The sequence below is a fragment of the Malus sylvestris genome, chromosome 12, assembly GCF_916048215.2.
Source record: "Malus sylvestris chromosome 12, drMalSylv7.2, whole genome shotgun sequence".
Taxonomy (NCBI): domain Eukaryota; kingdom Viridiplantae; phylum Streptophyta; class Magnoliopsida; order Rosales; family Rosaceae; genus Malus; species Malus sylvestris.
Window position 1 is genome coordinate 3,080,678 of NC_062271.1, and position 12,798 is coordinate 3,093,475.

Sequence of the window (12,798 nt, forward strand, 5' to 3'; positions counted from 1 at the left end):
GCGAGTTTCTCAGACTTATAGGTCAAAGAAAAAAATTTCACCTCTGATTTGGAAACAAGAAAAAATTGTTGAATTCAAATGATTTCCTCATCTACAATGTTTCTGAGAACACTGCAATCCCACCACCAACTCTGCAGGCTACCAGTAGAGAAATTGCAGTGTCTTACACAACAGTTTCATCTTCTACTACACCGCCTAAAATATCTGGAGAATCACACAAGAGAAAAAGAGATTCAATCAACATAGCCCTTTTTACAGGAGTTGAAAACATGTTATATTTTGCAGACTAACATTTTTTTTCTGTGCCTTAGATTATTTTCAATGTGATCTAAATTTATTTTTGCAACATTTTTAATATGTTTAGCATAGTGGCACAGAGGAAGTCTCTGAAGTAGATGTGCAAGATTTTGATTAGGTGCCAATCAAGTTATTGAAGAAAAAATCTTCTCCAACTAGCTCAAAAATAGATGCTCCACCACAAAAGAAGAACTAGGTAACTTCCCTTTATTCCCCTTTTTAATGTGATGCAACTCTATTCATACACACGCTCTATTTCATCTTTGTTGCCATTTATATTTTTTTCCCCTCTACACACTCTCTCATTTGCAGTCAATCTTGGAAGGAACAAACTTTTGCTGATGTACAAAACAATGTTATCATCTGTTGTTCAAACCAGATCGATGCTTCTCCATATTTTTTGCATGTGAATAGGCCATTGTAAGATCACTTCCCCAATTTTTCGTGTATAAGGACAATCTAATGTTTTCAAATCTTTTATTTGCAACTACTGATGTGAATCAAGAACTAGGATGACTGCTAAGGGGGAATATCAGATTAACCATTTCTGTGTGTCAATGACAAAGTGTTTGCTAATTTTTATTTTTTTTATTTTTTATTTTTTGTATAAAGAGAATAAATCTAGACATTGGCATGTAAAAAATATTCGCAACATAATCTATACATCCTTCATTATCTTTGTATAAATAGTATTAGTTTGGATTTCTATGCATTTATATTTTTAGAACATGTTCTATAATTGGATTTTCCCGCAACAACGTGCGGGCATAGTTTTCTAGTTTGGACTTAAAGACCTGACTTGCTTCTTGTACGAGCCAAGCTCGAGCAAACTTAAAACCAACTAGCTCGATATTGAGCTCAAGCTGTTTCGATTATTTACTACAATTAGTTGATCTGTTCTTGTAACAAATCTATGATATTTGTATTTTAATTAATTGTTGTTCATTTTATTGGCTTTTTTTTTCCGATGGACAACAACTTCATATTCAGCAAAAGGCAACTTGCGGATGAGAGTAAAAAGGGAAACTCTCTCATATCTCAGAGATTGTTTCAAGGTTTTTTTTTTTTTTTTTTGGTCAATAAGATTGTTTCAAGGTTAGAATCTCAATAATTTGTACTTTTTGCACTCTTTGTTCTCCTAATTTTTTATTTTTTTTTATTTTTATTTTTTTTTGCATGAGTAGATGCATCTCCATGGCTTTACACAAGAAAGAAAAAACAAAGATTTAGGGATTGTAATTTGAAACCCGGATGCAATTAAAACATGAAGCTAGTTGCACATGCATAGTATGTGTGCCGGTCGCTAGTATATATTTACTTTTCAATCGTTCAGTACGGCATTAGTTAGTTCCCATCAATGGATACCGCACTGATCATGCTTAATGGGATATGATTTGGTTTGAAGATGAAATTGGAAGTTTTATCAATGAAAACCGAACAAAACATACACTAAGCAAGTAACCCTAGAGTATCATGAACGCAAAGCGTCGACTGTATGTAACAATTCCGGCTCAGTTTCAATTATATGATTTTAAATGCTCACCCTTAAATAATGGTCAAATTGCTTACTAAATGTATATGTGAGAATCAAAAACCAAGTGTAGATAATAAATGTCGAGTATTTTATAGAAATGTCGAGTATTTTTTGGTAATTTCGATTTCTGCTTTTGGTTGGTCAAGAATTGTGGTGTTTTTGTAATGCCAAGATCAATTGGGGGAATTTTTTTTTTATATATTACCCAATTAAATTTTTTTTATTCTGGATAATAGTTCTATATTTTGATGTTGAATTTGCTTATGTTTTTTTTCCAAATCCATGCGAATTTAATTTTAATCGAATTTCTTTAGTGAACTTTAATTTAGCTAATTAATTTTTAAATAGTCAATTTTCTCTTACATTAAATTTTAAAATTTTTCATCTAGTTTTTCATTAATTAAGATTAAGAGATAATTCACTATTTATAGAAATTTAGGGTAATTATATAAAATTAGAATTCAAGAGAAAAATTGACTAATTATAAAACTTAAAGTAGTAATTTGACTAATTATAAAAGTTGACGAAGAAAATTGTTAGTTCTATACAAGTTCAGATAGAAAATTGTATGAAATTTTTTAAAATATAACATTCGAGAAAATTAGCTATTTATAAAAGTTCAAAAGTACTCGATTAAATTTTAAAACAAATGACTAATTACAAAAGTTTAATCGGTTAAAACTAAAATTCATAGATAAAATTAACAATTCTATACAAGTTCGGGATAAATATGCCTCCATCCAAGTCCCTCTTATAATATAAGTAATGGTTAATCACAGTTTACTGGCCTAATGTTTCATGGTTTTCAACATTTGGTACATGAAATTTTTTTTATCCCAAAGTTATACCTCAAGTCTTAATTTTGGGACAGTCTCATACTTCCGTTAGTCTTTATATTAAGGGCTCTATTAAAACGTGATGTGGCACTTGATTGGGCAATGACAATGCAAAATGTGACACTGTGGGCCCCACATACCTATAAAACAATTAAAAAAATTAAATAATATTTTTTGCCTACCCTTTTCTCTAGTAAGGAGACCGAATAAACAAAAAAATAAAATAAAATTATGACCTCCATCTTCTCATAGTTTTCATCACTTACACCTTCTCTAGCCACCCCCATATCTCCTCTGACAACCCACTCCCAAGCTTCCTAAGCCGCTATTTTTCATATACCTAGAACCCAAATCCTCCACTTTCCTCACCGCCTCCATCTCATCCTTCGACTCTCTAGCTACCATAGTCATCTCCTTCACCAAACCCACAACCTATCTCGCTGCCATAGCCGTCGATTACGGCGATCCAGATCCGAAGACCTTCTAGAAGATTCCACGGCATGTTGAATATGGGCACGATGGTGATCGACTGCTCGAATCTAGTTGTGACGGTGAATGGGCTGTCTGCGATCGAGTACCCCAACTGGATTGAGACGAAACAACGACTTCAAATCTTGGCTTCGTCCGTACAATTAGGAACCGATTCTTTGAACTATGAGGGTTCCATAACCTTAGCGACGTCTTCAGATTTCAATATCGATGGCGGAGATAAGCTGTTGGAAATAGCTTATTGCCGCGGACCAGATCCATTGTGAAATAGATCTTAGACTTGCTCACCATGACCTTTGTAGAGCTGGATGATGTTGGGTTGTTCACCATCCTCATCACAGAGGACGATGTTGAGGTCCTTTTATAGGTTTTAGAGTGGGTAAAGAGTGGGTGATAGAGGATGGGTGGGCAAGGGGTGGGTGATGGGGGATGAGAGAAAGAGGTGCTCGGGGGAGAAAACAAAGAGGGTGAAAGGGTGCTGAGGTGGATGGGATGAAGGGGTGTCGGGTAGGGAAGACAAAGATGGGTTCTGGGTTTATTTTATTTTATAATACTTTTATTTAATTAATTATTTTAATATTTTAAATTTGGGCGGAAATTTTTTTAAAATTTTTAATTTCCACGTGGACCCCTTAATGTTATTATCCACATGGGCACCACATCATCAGTTAACAGGATATTTAACTACCAAACTAACGAATGTATAAAACTGTCCCAAAATTAACATTTTAGGTATGACTCTGGAACGAAAAAAACTTCAAGTATTGAATGTTGAAAACCACAAAACTTGAGGGTAATTGTTGAAGGAATGAAGTGTTGAAGTGTGTTCTGATGGGTTTAAGGTTAGCTTATAGGGTAAGCTACCTTGGGTGTATCTCTAAGGTAAGGTTAAGCCCATACTTGTTGTAAATCTGTTTTTCCTTAATTTAAGGGAAGCGACTGATTAGTGTAAAGTAGATAAAGCATTTCCTTAATCTAAAGAAGGTGATTGATTAGGTAAGATAGGTTAGCTCTAATTGGCTGTGATAGACAACCCTCTTTTCTTCCTTCTAGTCAGTTGTTTGTTGCAACTAACTACCCAGACTTCTTCTCTTCTTCCTCTCTTATATATACCTTGTATCTTGTACTTACACTCAAGTGAAATACATTGAAACTTAAAGCTAAAATATCCACATGGTATCAGAACGGGTTCTTTCGTAACATGTCTCTGTCATTCTTGCCGCTGCGTTATTCCTTTCGTCTTTGAGCCATGGCTGAAGAAAGTTCAGTAAACTGCGATGAAGAAACTCAACATAGCCTCTCCCCAAATTTCTCAGATGTTGAGGTTAACACCAATCAATATCTGTGTTCAGTTCTCTTGAACGAGTTCAATTATCTTCCTTAGTCTCAAGTTGTTTCACTAACTCTCGGAGGCAGAGGGAAATTAGGGTTTGTCAATGGAAGCGTGTAGGCTCCAGACAACTCCTCGACAACATACAGTGCATGGCTTTGTAAGGATCAGCTTGTCATGTCCTTACTCCTCTGCACCATGGAGAAACATGTTGCTGAGATTTTTAGCTATTACAATTCGTCACTTGATCTTTGGAAAGCCTTGCAGGATATGTATGGAAATCAAAACAATTATGCACGAGTTTTTCAACTTAAGAAGGACATTGCTAGTGCCCAACAAGAAGGAAAAACGTTTGTTCAACATTTGAGGAGTCTCAAGGCCATGTGGAATGAGTTGGATGTTTATCTCCCTCATACCATATACCCTACCACTCTCCTGAAACGAGCTAAGGAAGACATAATCTATTAGCTATTAGGGAGTTTGAACTCCAAATACGAGGACCTAAGGAGTCACATATTGATGAGTCAAGAACTGCCAACTTCCAACAATGTATGTGCAACTATTCAACGAGAAAAAGCAAGGAAGAAAGTGATGAATGCTGAGCACAGCTCAAGATTGACTGAAACTCGTGCATATGCCTCAAACTACAAGAACTCAGAGGCAAAATGGTATAAGGGAAGAAATACACACCTAAAATGCAAATACTGCAATGGTGTTGGTCATGTGGAAGACAAGTGTTAGGAACTTCATCCTGAACTCAAGCCTAAATTTAGCAAAGATAGGAAGATGATACCAAGATCCTCACAACAATTTCACTCTCAACCTAAAGGCTCAACTTGCTAATGCTCACTCTTCTACTGTCTCACAAGGATCCATGGAATTCATTGCCAATCCATTGTCACTCATCAATGAATTTGCAGCCTATCTTCAAAGTAAGGGACATGGATGAGGTTCACAAGCTCAAGGCAAGGATGAGGGTAGTCATACAACTATATTGGGATAATTCGCCGGCTTTCTTGCTGGAAATGAGAAGGCATCATAAGAGAAAACACCACGTATACTCAGAGCCTTCATTACTGCCCTATTGACTAGTATTGAAAATGATTGTTGGGTAATAGATTTAGGCGCCACAGATCATATGACAAACAAAGTCACAAACTTGCATCATTTTAAACGTTTTTCGAGTCCTTCACATGTTTCAGTTGCAAATGGAAAAAATGTCTTAGTTTTGGGCAAAAGGGAAGTAAACTTACTCTCACACAAAATACCCTCCACTACCTTATATGTACCAACCTTTCCTTTCCAACTTTTGTCAATTGGAAAAATCATAAACACCCTAAATTGCCGTGCTATTTTCTCACCAGATAATGTAATTTTTCAAGATGTTCTCACCATAAAGATGATTGATGAATGGGTCTTCATAAATGGACTTTACTACTTATGCAAGAATGCCTGCTTTTCTCAGGCTCTTCAAGTTCAATCGAAGTCCATAGATGAAAACCAACTTTGGCATAAGAGATTAGCTCATCCCTTAAAAGCTGTCCTGTCAAAACTATTTCCATTTTTTTTGTAAATCTCATCTTACTTGTGATACTTGTCATTTTTCTAAGTTTACTAGACTACCTTTTGGTAATTCAATGTCTATGACAAGTAAACCTTTTGAAATGGTTCACACTAATGTATGGGGACCAGTAGCTGAATTAATTGAAGGTTTTAAGTATTTTGTTCTATTTGTTGATGACTTCTTTCGAATGAGTTTTTTTATACTTTATGAAATCAAATAGTGAAGTCCCAAACATTTTCAAAGACTTTCATCTACATGTTAAAACTCAATTTCAATCAAACATTAAAGTCTTAAGGTCAGACAATGGCACTGAATTTATATCCAACAACATGCTTCAATACATAAGTTCTCAGGGCATCATACATCAAACCAGTTGTGTAGGAACTCCCCAACAAAATGGAGTAACTGGGAGAAAGAATATGGATCTCTTAGAGAAGACTCGTGCTCTTATGCTTCACGTGAATGTTCCAAAGAAATTTTGGTCATTTGCAATCCTCACTACCACTTATCTCATCAATCGACTCCCAAATCGAGTGCTAGAGTTCAAATCTCTCTATGAAGTACTCAAAGGTAGAAAGATTGATTTGACACACCTCAAGGTATTTGGATGTGTTTGCTTTGTTCACATTCAAGCCTTGAATCGTGACAAATTAGATGTCAGGGCTACCAAGTGTGCGTTTATGGGTTACTCTTTCACCCAAAAAGGATATAAGTGCTTCAATCCAGCCACTAAAAACTGCATTATGTAAAGAGATGTGAAGTTTGAAGAAAAATGTCCTTATTTCACTTCCAAATGAACTGCTATAAGTCAGGGGGAGGAATTGTTTGAATTATTTCCATTCCCTCAGAACTTTAATCCTCTTGTGTTGGAAGAAAACTCAATCTTTGTGATTTCTGATGGTGAAGAAGTGCAAACTGACTCAGTCACTGCTAGTCCGATTCCTGCTAGTGAAGAGAATGATGAGTCTCATTCTGATAACTCTTAACCTTTCATAGAGCCTTAAGTGATTAAAAGAAATCCTCATCGAACAAGGAAACCTCCAACTAGGTTGCAAGATTATGTTACTTATGCCTCACGGCACCCTATCATTGAAAGCATCAGTTTTCGTGAGTTCTATACATCTCATGCTGCATTTCTCAGTGAAATTGATAAACACTGTGAACCTAGGAGTTTCCGAGAAGCATCACTCCTTCGATAATGGAATCAAGCCATGGCAGATGAGCTTCATACACTGGAAGAAAATAACACCTGGAGTTTTGTTCAATTACCACCAAGAAAAAAGGTTGTTAGAAGTCGTTGGATTTACAAGATTAAATTCAAGGCTGATGGTTCTATCGAGTGACACAAGGCTAGACTTGTAGCTCAAGGTTTCACCCAGACCTTTGGGGTAGATTACAAAGAAACATTTGCACCTGTGGCCAAGATGAATTCTGTGAGGGTTTTACTTTCAATTGCTGTAAATTGTGGGTGGTCCCTCTATAAAATAGATGCGAAGAATGTTTTTCTTCACGGAGAATTACAAGAAAAAGTGTATATGCAGCCTCTTCCAGGCTATAATGGTCTTGAAGGCAACATGGTGTGTAAATTGCACAAGGCAATATATGGATTAAAACAATCCCCAAGAGCTTGGTATGCCAAGCTCAGATCAGTACTCTAGAAGGCTGGTTTTATGCGAAGTAATGTTGATTCCTCACTGTTTGTAAAAACTGGTACCAATGGGAAATTATTGGTTCTCATCTACTCAGACGATCTCATTATCACATGAGACATTGCTGTTGAAAATGAGGCACTAAAACGTTCACTACATCAAACATTTGCTATCAAAAATCTGGGGCAGCTCAAGTATTTTTTGGGTATTGAAATGGCAACATCTTCAAATGGGCTATTTCTCCATCAACTCAAATATGTACTAGATCTTCTTCAAGAAGCAAACATGCTTGATTGCAAACTTGCCATCACTCCCGTGGATTGCAAACTGAGGCTCAATACAGATGGAGAAGCCATGCATGATGTGATTTTTTACCAACAGTTAGTAGAGAAGCTTATATATCTCAACATCACACATCCAGATATCACATATGCAGTAAGCTTGGCAAGTCAATTTATGCAATCTCCCACTATGGATCACCTTCACATTGTTAAAAGAATTTTGCGCTACCTAAAGGGGTCAATAGGGCAAGGAATCATCATGAGTAACAATAAGTCCACTACCATTAGTGGCTACACGGATGCAGATTGGGCAGGGAATGCACTTGATAAAAAATGTACCACAAGCTATTGTACATTTGTGGGGGGCAATCTTATTACTTAGAATAGCAAGAGGCAATAATTAATTGCTCATTCCAACACAGAGTTTGAATATCGAGCCATGACAGCCACTGCTTGTGAACTTATTTGACTTAAAAGGCTTCTTTCAGACTTAGGGTTCCCTACTTCGTCCTCTATGTCCATTATGTGCGATAATCAAGCAACCATGCACATTGCTGCCAACCATGTGTTTCATGAAAAAACCAAACATATCAAAGTGGACTGTCATTTCATTAGAGCTCAAATTTAATCTCAAGTTATACGAACCATCTTCACACAAACCCATGATCAACTGGCAGATCTCTTTACCAAGGCACTGCCATCAGCTCCATTTCATCATTTTTTTGGGCAAGCTTGGCTCAATTAACCTCTTCAATCCAGCTTGAAAGGGAGTGTTGAAAGAATGAAGTGTTGAAGTGTGTTCCAATGGGTTTAGGGTTAGCTTCTAGAGTAAGCTACCTTGGGTGTATCTCTAGGGTTAAGCCCATACTTGTTGTAAATCTATTTTTCCTTAATTTAAGGAAAATGACTGATTAGTATAAAGTAGATAAAGCCTTTCCTTAATCTAAGGAAGATGACTGATTGGATGAGGTAGGTTAACTCTAGTTGGCTGTGATAGACAGCCCTTTTTTCTTCCTTCTATTCAGCTGCTTGTTGCAGCTAGCTACCCGGACTTCTTCTCTTCTTCCTCTCTCATATATACCTTGTATCTTGTACTTACACTCAAGTATCCACAGTAATAAACTGAGAGTTACCCTATAAGTAAACAATTGGTTGCATTCTGACATTAGCCACAAACTATAACAACTGCGTTCCTCTCTTTGTGATTGAAGTAGCAATCCGACAAAATCCTGAGCGCTCCTCGGACAAATTGATCGAAATCCAACACTTCAAAAACAACAGATGAAAATTCAGCAACTGCACGAAGCAAGAAACACAGAAAAAGGTTGTTCCCACTTCAAAGTTTATGCCAAAAGAAACAATTAATTAAGACAAATAATGCAAATTTTAGCGAGGAACTAGATAGATAGTGATGAAAGGCAAGTCAGACAAATCCAAATGCCTCAAATAATTGAGTTCATAAAAAGAAAAAAGGATTACTCTCTTTTCACACATCTAATTGAATCATCACTCTTTGTCAAATCCCACTTCCAAATTAAATTACTAATTTGAAGGTTTAGTGAACTAATTACAGCAACAAACAAGATATATAAATGATGCAAGGCAAGTCAGACAAATCCAAATGCCTCAAATAATTGAGTTCATGAAAAAAGATGTCTCCTTTTTTCACACATCTAATTGAATCATCACTCTTGCCAAATCCCACTTCAAACTCAAACAAATTCATCAAAAAAATTGCAAAAAAATACCGAAATAGGATTCAAATTTAAAATGTTACCTACCCAAGATCGAGGCATTTACAAATTAAACAGTATACCAAATGGGCCAGAAGCACCCCAATTGACTGAAACACCCAGAATCAAATAGCATGGAAACTATCTGCCTTAGGGTTTCAAGAAAAATGGGGAAAAAGTGCTCCAAAACCCAAAAGGAAAACAGAGCAATGCCTCAGAAAACCCAGGTGGGAGGAGAGGAGGGTTTCAGAAGGAAAACCCTAAAGAGACCCTCCCCGATGGAGTTTTTCACTATTGCGCAGCTATGACTCAAAACGCTTCCATGGGTAAAAAGGGAAGGCGATCTTAAGGGCCACGCTTAACGAGAACAAATAGAAATTGCAGAACAAGCATTTAGACTAAAAGTTGCGGAATTTGAATGGAAGAAAAACCAGAAAACCCTAATGCCCGAGGAATAAGAGGAGGCAGATGGAGGGCAGAAGGTGGGAATATATAGGGGATGCGGTGTGTGTTGGTTGGGCTTTTTGGTTGTGAGTAGCAGAAGACCCAAAGACTTGGAATTTGCGTGAGGCCCAAAATGTTATAATTTCAACTTTTGTTGGGATGAGATGTTAGAGATTTTGGGCCAAACAAGTTTAGAATTTCATTTGAAGTCGGTGGTGCCAGCCCAATTATCATCAATAGCTTAAAGAATAATATGAATGTTAGGCACTTCAACGAGAAATTTATTAGCGTGCCTAAAACACGGTCTAGTACATCAAATCTTAATACAAGTGGTTGAATATTTGAAAAAAAATTTCAACTACTTGTATTATGATACTGCTGTACCGGACTGTGTTCCCATCATACTAAAGAGTCTCTCCACTTCAACATACTAAAGTATACGGCTAAGGAGATTGTCAATAACGGTTTCCTAATTTTATTTTAAGCAAAACTCTTAACAAAGTAATCCGCCACTTAGTACTACGGTCTAATGATATTCCTCTTTCACTTGTGAGTGAGAGGTCTTAGGTTTGATTCTCACAAAAGGCAAATTTAAACCACATTATTGCTAATCCATTATAAGACCAAACCCACCCCCTCTCCTTATTGTAGATAATATCGTTTGTAATAAAAAAAAATGCGAGTTTAAACTAGCTAGCATTCAATCAGATAAAAAAAAAGTATTTATCAAATATATCCAAATATTAGTCTCTAATTTCAAAAATGTCTGTTTTTATAAAAACTTTCAAATATATCCAAAATATCACTTAAATAGACACAAATACCCTTAAGTTTTAAACCTAATAAATTAAAAAACCAAATGTCACATCCCGGGTTCAACTCCGTCGTAGCACAATATTGTCCGCTTTAGGCCCTGACCACGCCCTCACGGTTTTGTTTATGGGAACTCACACGAGAACTTCTCAGTGGGTCACCCATCATGGGATTGCTCTCACGCGAACTTGCTTAACTTCGGAGTTCCGATGGAACCCGAAGCCAGTGAGCTCCCAAAAGGCCTCGAATAAATTTGAAGTTCCCAGAAATTGTTTTAAATGAAATGTGATTGAAATGTCATGCCATACTTGCGTTATATCTTAGAATATGCATTTAGTAGTTGTGTATGTTATTGTTTGATGCGGTAGACGCTCAGCTAAGTTCCAGGTGAGTATATGTATTGATGATTGTGTTGCATTGTAATGGTTATACTTAGAGGCAGTTAGAGTTCATTATCTTGCACCCCAGTGTTACTGCTCCTGCCCGTGGCCAGGACACAGTCCTTCACGTGATGTTCACCTCCCGCACCGCACGCTCACCTTGGATCCAAGTTTGGTGCATAGCCATGTTGTACATACCAGGTGAAATAGCTTAGTTGTTTACTCTAAGTCTGCCAACAATAGCCAAAATTTAACACTCACTTTCATAAATTTCACTTTTTATAAAATCTTTCAAATATAACAGAAAATTCACATGAATAAACCTAAAAGCCCTCAAAATCCAAAACCCATTTACACAGAAAAACCAAAACAATTGAATAGATCTCATCTACATCTTTGTTTGAGAAACTATCATCCCCTATGATGACCGGATACTTTACTTTGGTTGCATATCCCGTATCCGATACTTTTCGGAAATGATACTTGCTGGATACTCTCAGATACTTGTTGGATACATATCATGGTTAATGGATACACTTTGACTGGACGGATACACATATCCCACATTTGGGATACAAGTATCATGCTTTTAGAATCCTTTTACACGTTCAAATAAAAAATTGGAAAGAAAAAATTAATAAGAGACAAATCTTTATTTGAAATCAGTGAATATGAATTATGAAGAGCAACCTCTAATTGAAACTATGAATACAACTGTCATCCTTCTTTTATATGTACTAGGGGAATTAGATTTCTAACTTTTCTTCTCCAATAAATCAAATGAACTTGAATTTGAATGATCTTGTGTTATCAAAATATGTTCTAAATTATATTTTTGTCTTTGTTTATTATTATATAAGTTTAATTGCCGTATCTATTGTGTATCGTATCCTACTTTTTAGAGATTTTTCATATCACCGTGTCGTGTCGTATCGTATCGTATCACCGTATCTGTGTCCGTGTTTTACAGATCATCCCCAAATTTCGACCTCTTTTTGATGTTGAGTTGGGCAATAATTTGGGGAGCTAGGAACTCAATGTTTTGAAATGGAAAGATGGAAGCCCCGAACATCCTTGTATCCTGTACCACCTCCCTATGGTTTGGTTTTGTCCACAGCAACTCAAACTCCTCCAAGCCTAGACCCTTTACTCTTTTGTTTTGTCTCAGCTTTGGACTCTGAATTTTCATTGGCATCAGAATTTTTGTCGATAATACTACTACGGTCCTGACATTTTTGCTCGCGTTGTTTCTTGTACTCCTCTTTTAAGTCTTTCTTTTCTTCTCTTCTTGGTGACATGGAGTTTCTCAATTCTGATCTAATAAGATGTTGTCTCTTATGTTTATTTGGTTTTAATTATAAGGGTATTTATGTCTATTTAAGTGGTTTTTCTGCTATATTTGAAAGAATTTATAAAAAATGACATTTATGAAATTGAGTGTTAAATTT

At 36.3% G+C, this 12,798-nt stretch overlaps 1 long non-coding RNA gene and 2 other non-coding genes across 3 annotated transcripts; 1 reads left to right on the forward strand and 2 right to left on the reverse strand.

Annotated features, from left to right (window-relative positions):
* The first annotated feature begins 4,020 nt into the window (after window positions 1-4,020).
* LOC126591903 (uncharacterized) lies at window positions 4,021-9,258 on the forward strand. The gene is made up of 2 exons (XR_007612543.1): window positions 4,021-4,332; window positions 9,096-9,258. It is a non-coding gene; the product is annotated as an uncharacterized LOC126591903 (long non-coding RNA).
* Window positions 9,259-9,393: 135 nt separating this feature from the next.
* LOC126594667 (small nucleolar RNA Z266) lies at window positions 9,394-9,498 on the reverse strand. Its single transcript, XR_007613390.1, has one exon. It is a non-coding gene; the product is annotated as a small nucleolar RNA Z266 (small nucleolar RNA).
* Window positions 9,499-9,577: 79 nt separating this feature from the next.
* Window positions 9,578-9,680, reverse strand: LOC126594664 (small nucleolar RNA Z266). The gene has a single exon (XR_007613388.1). It is a non-coding gene; the product is annotated as a small nucleolar RNA Z266 (small nucleolar RNA).
* Between the last annotated feature and the right edge of the window lie 3,118 nt (window positions 9,681-12,798).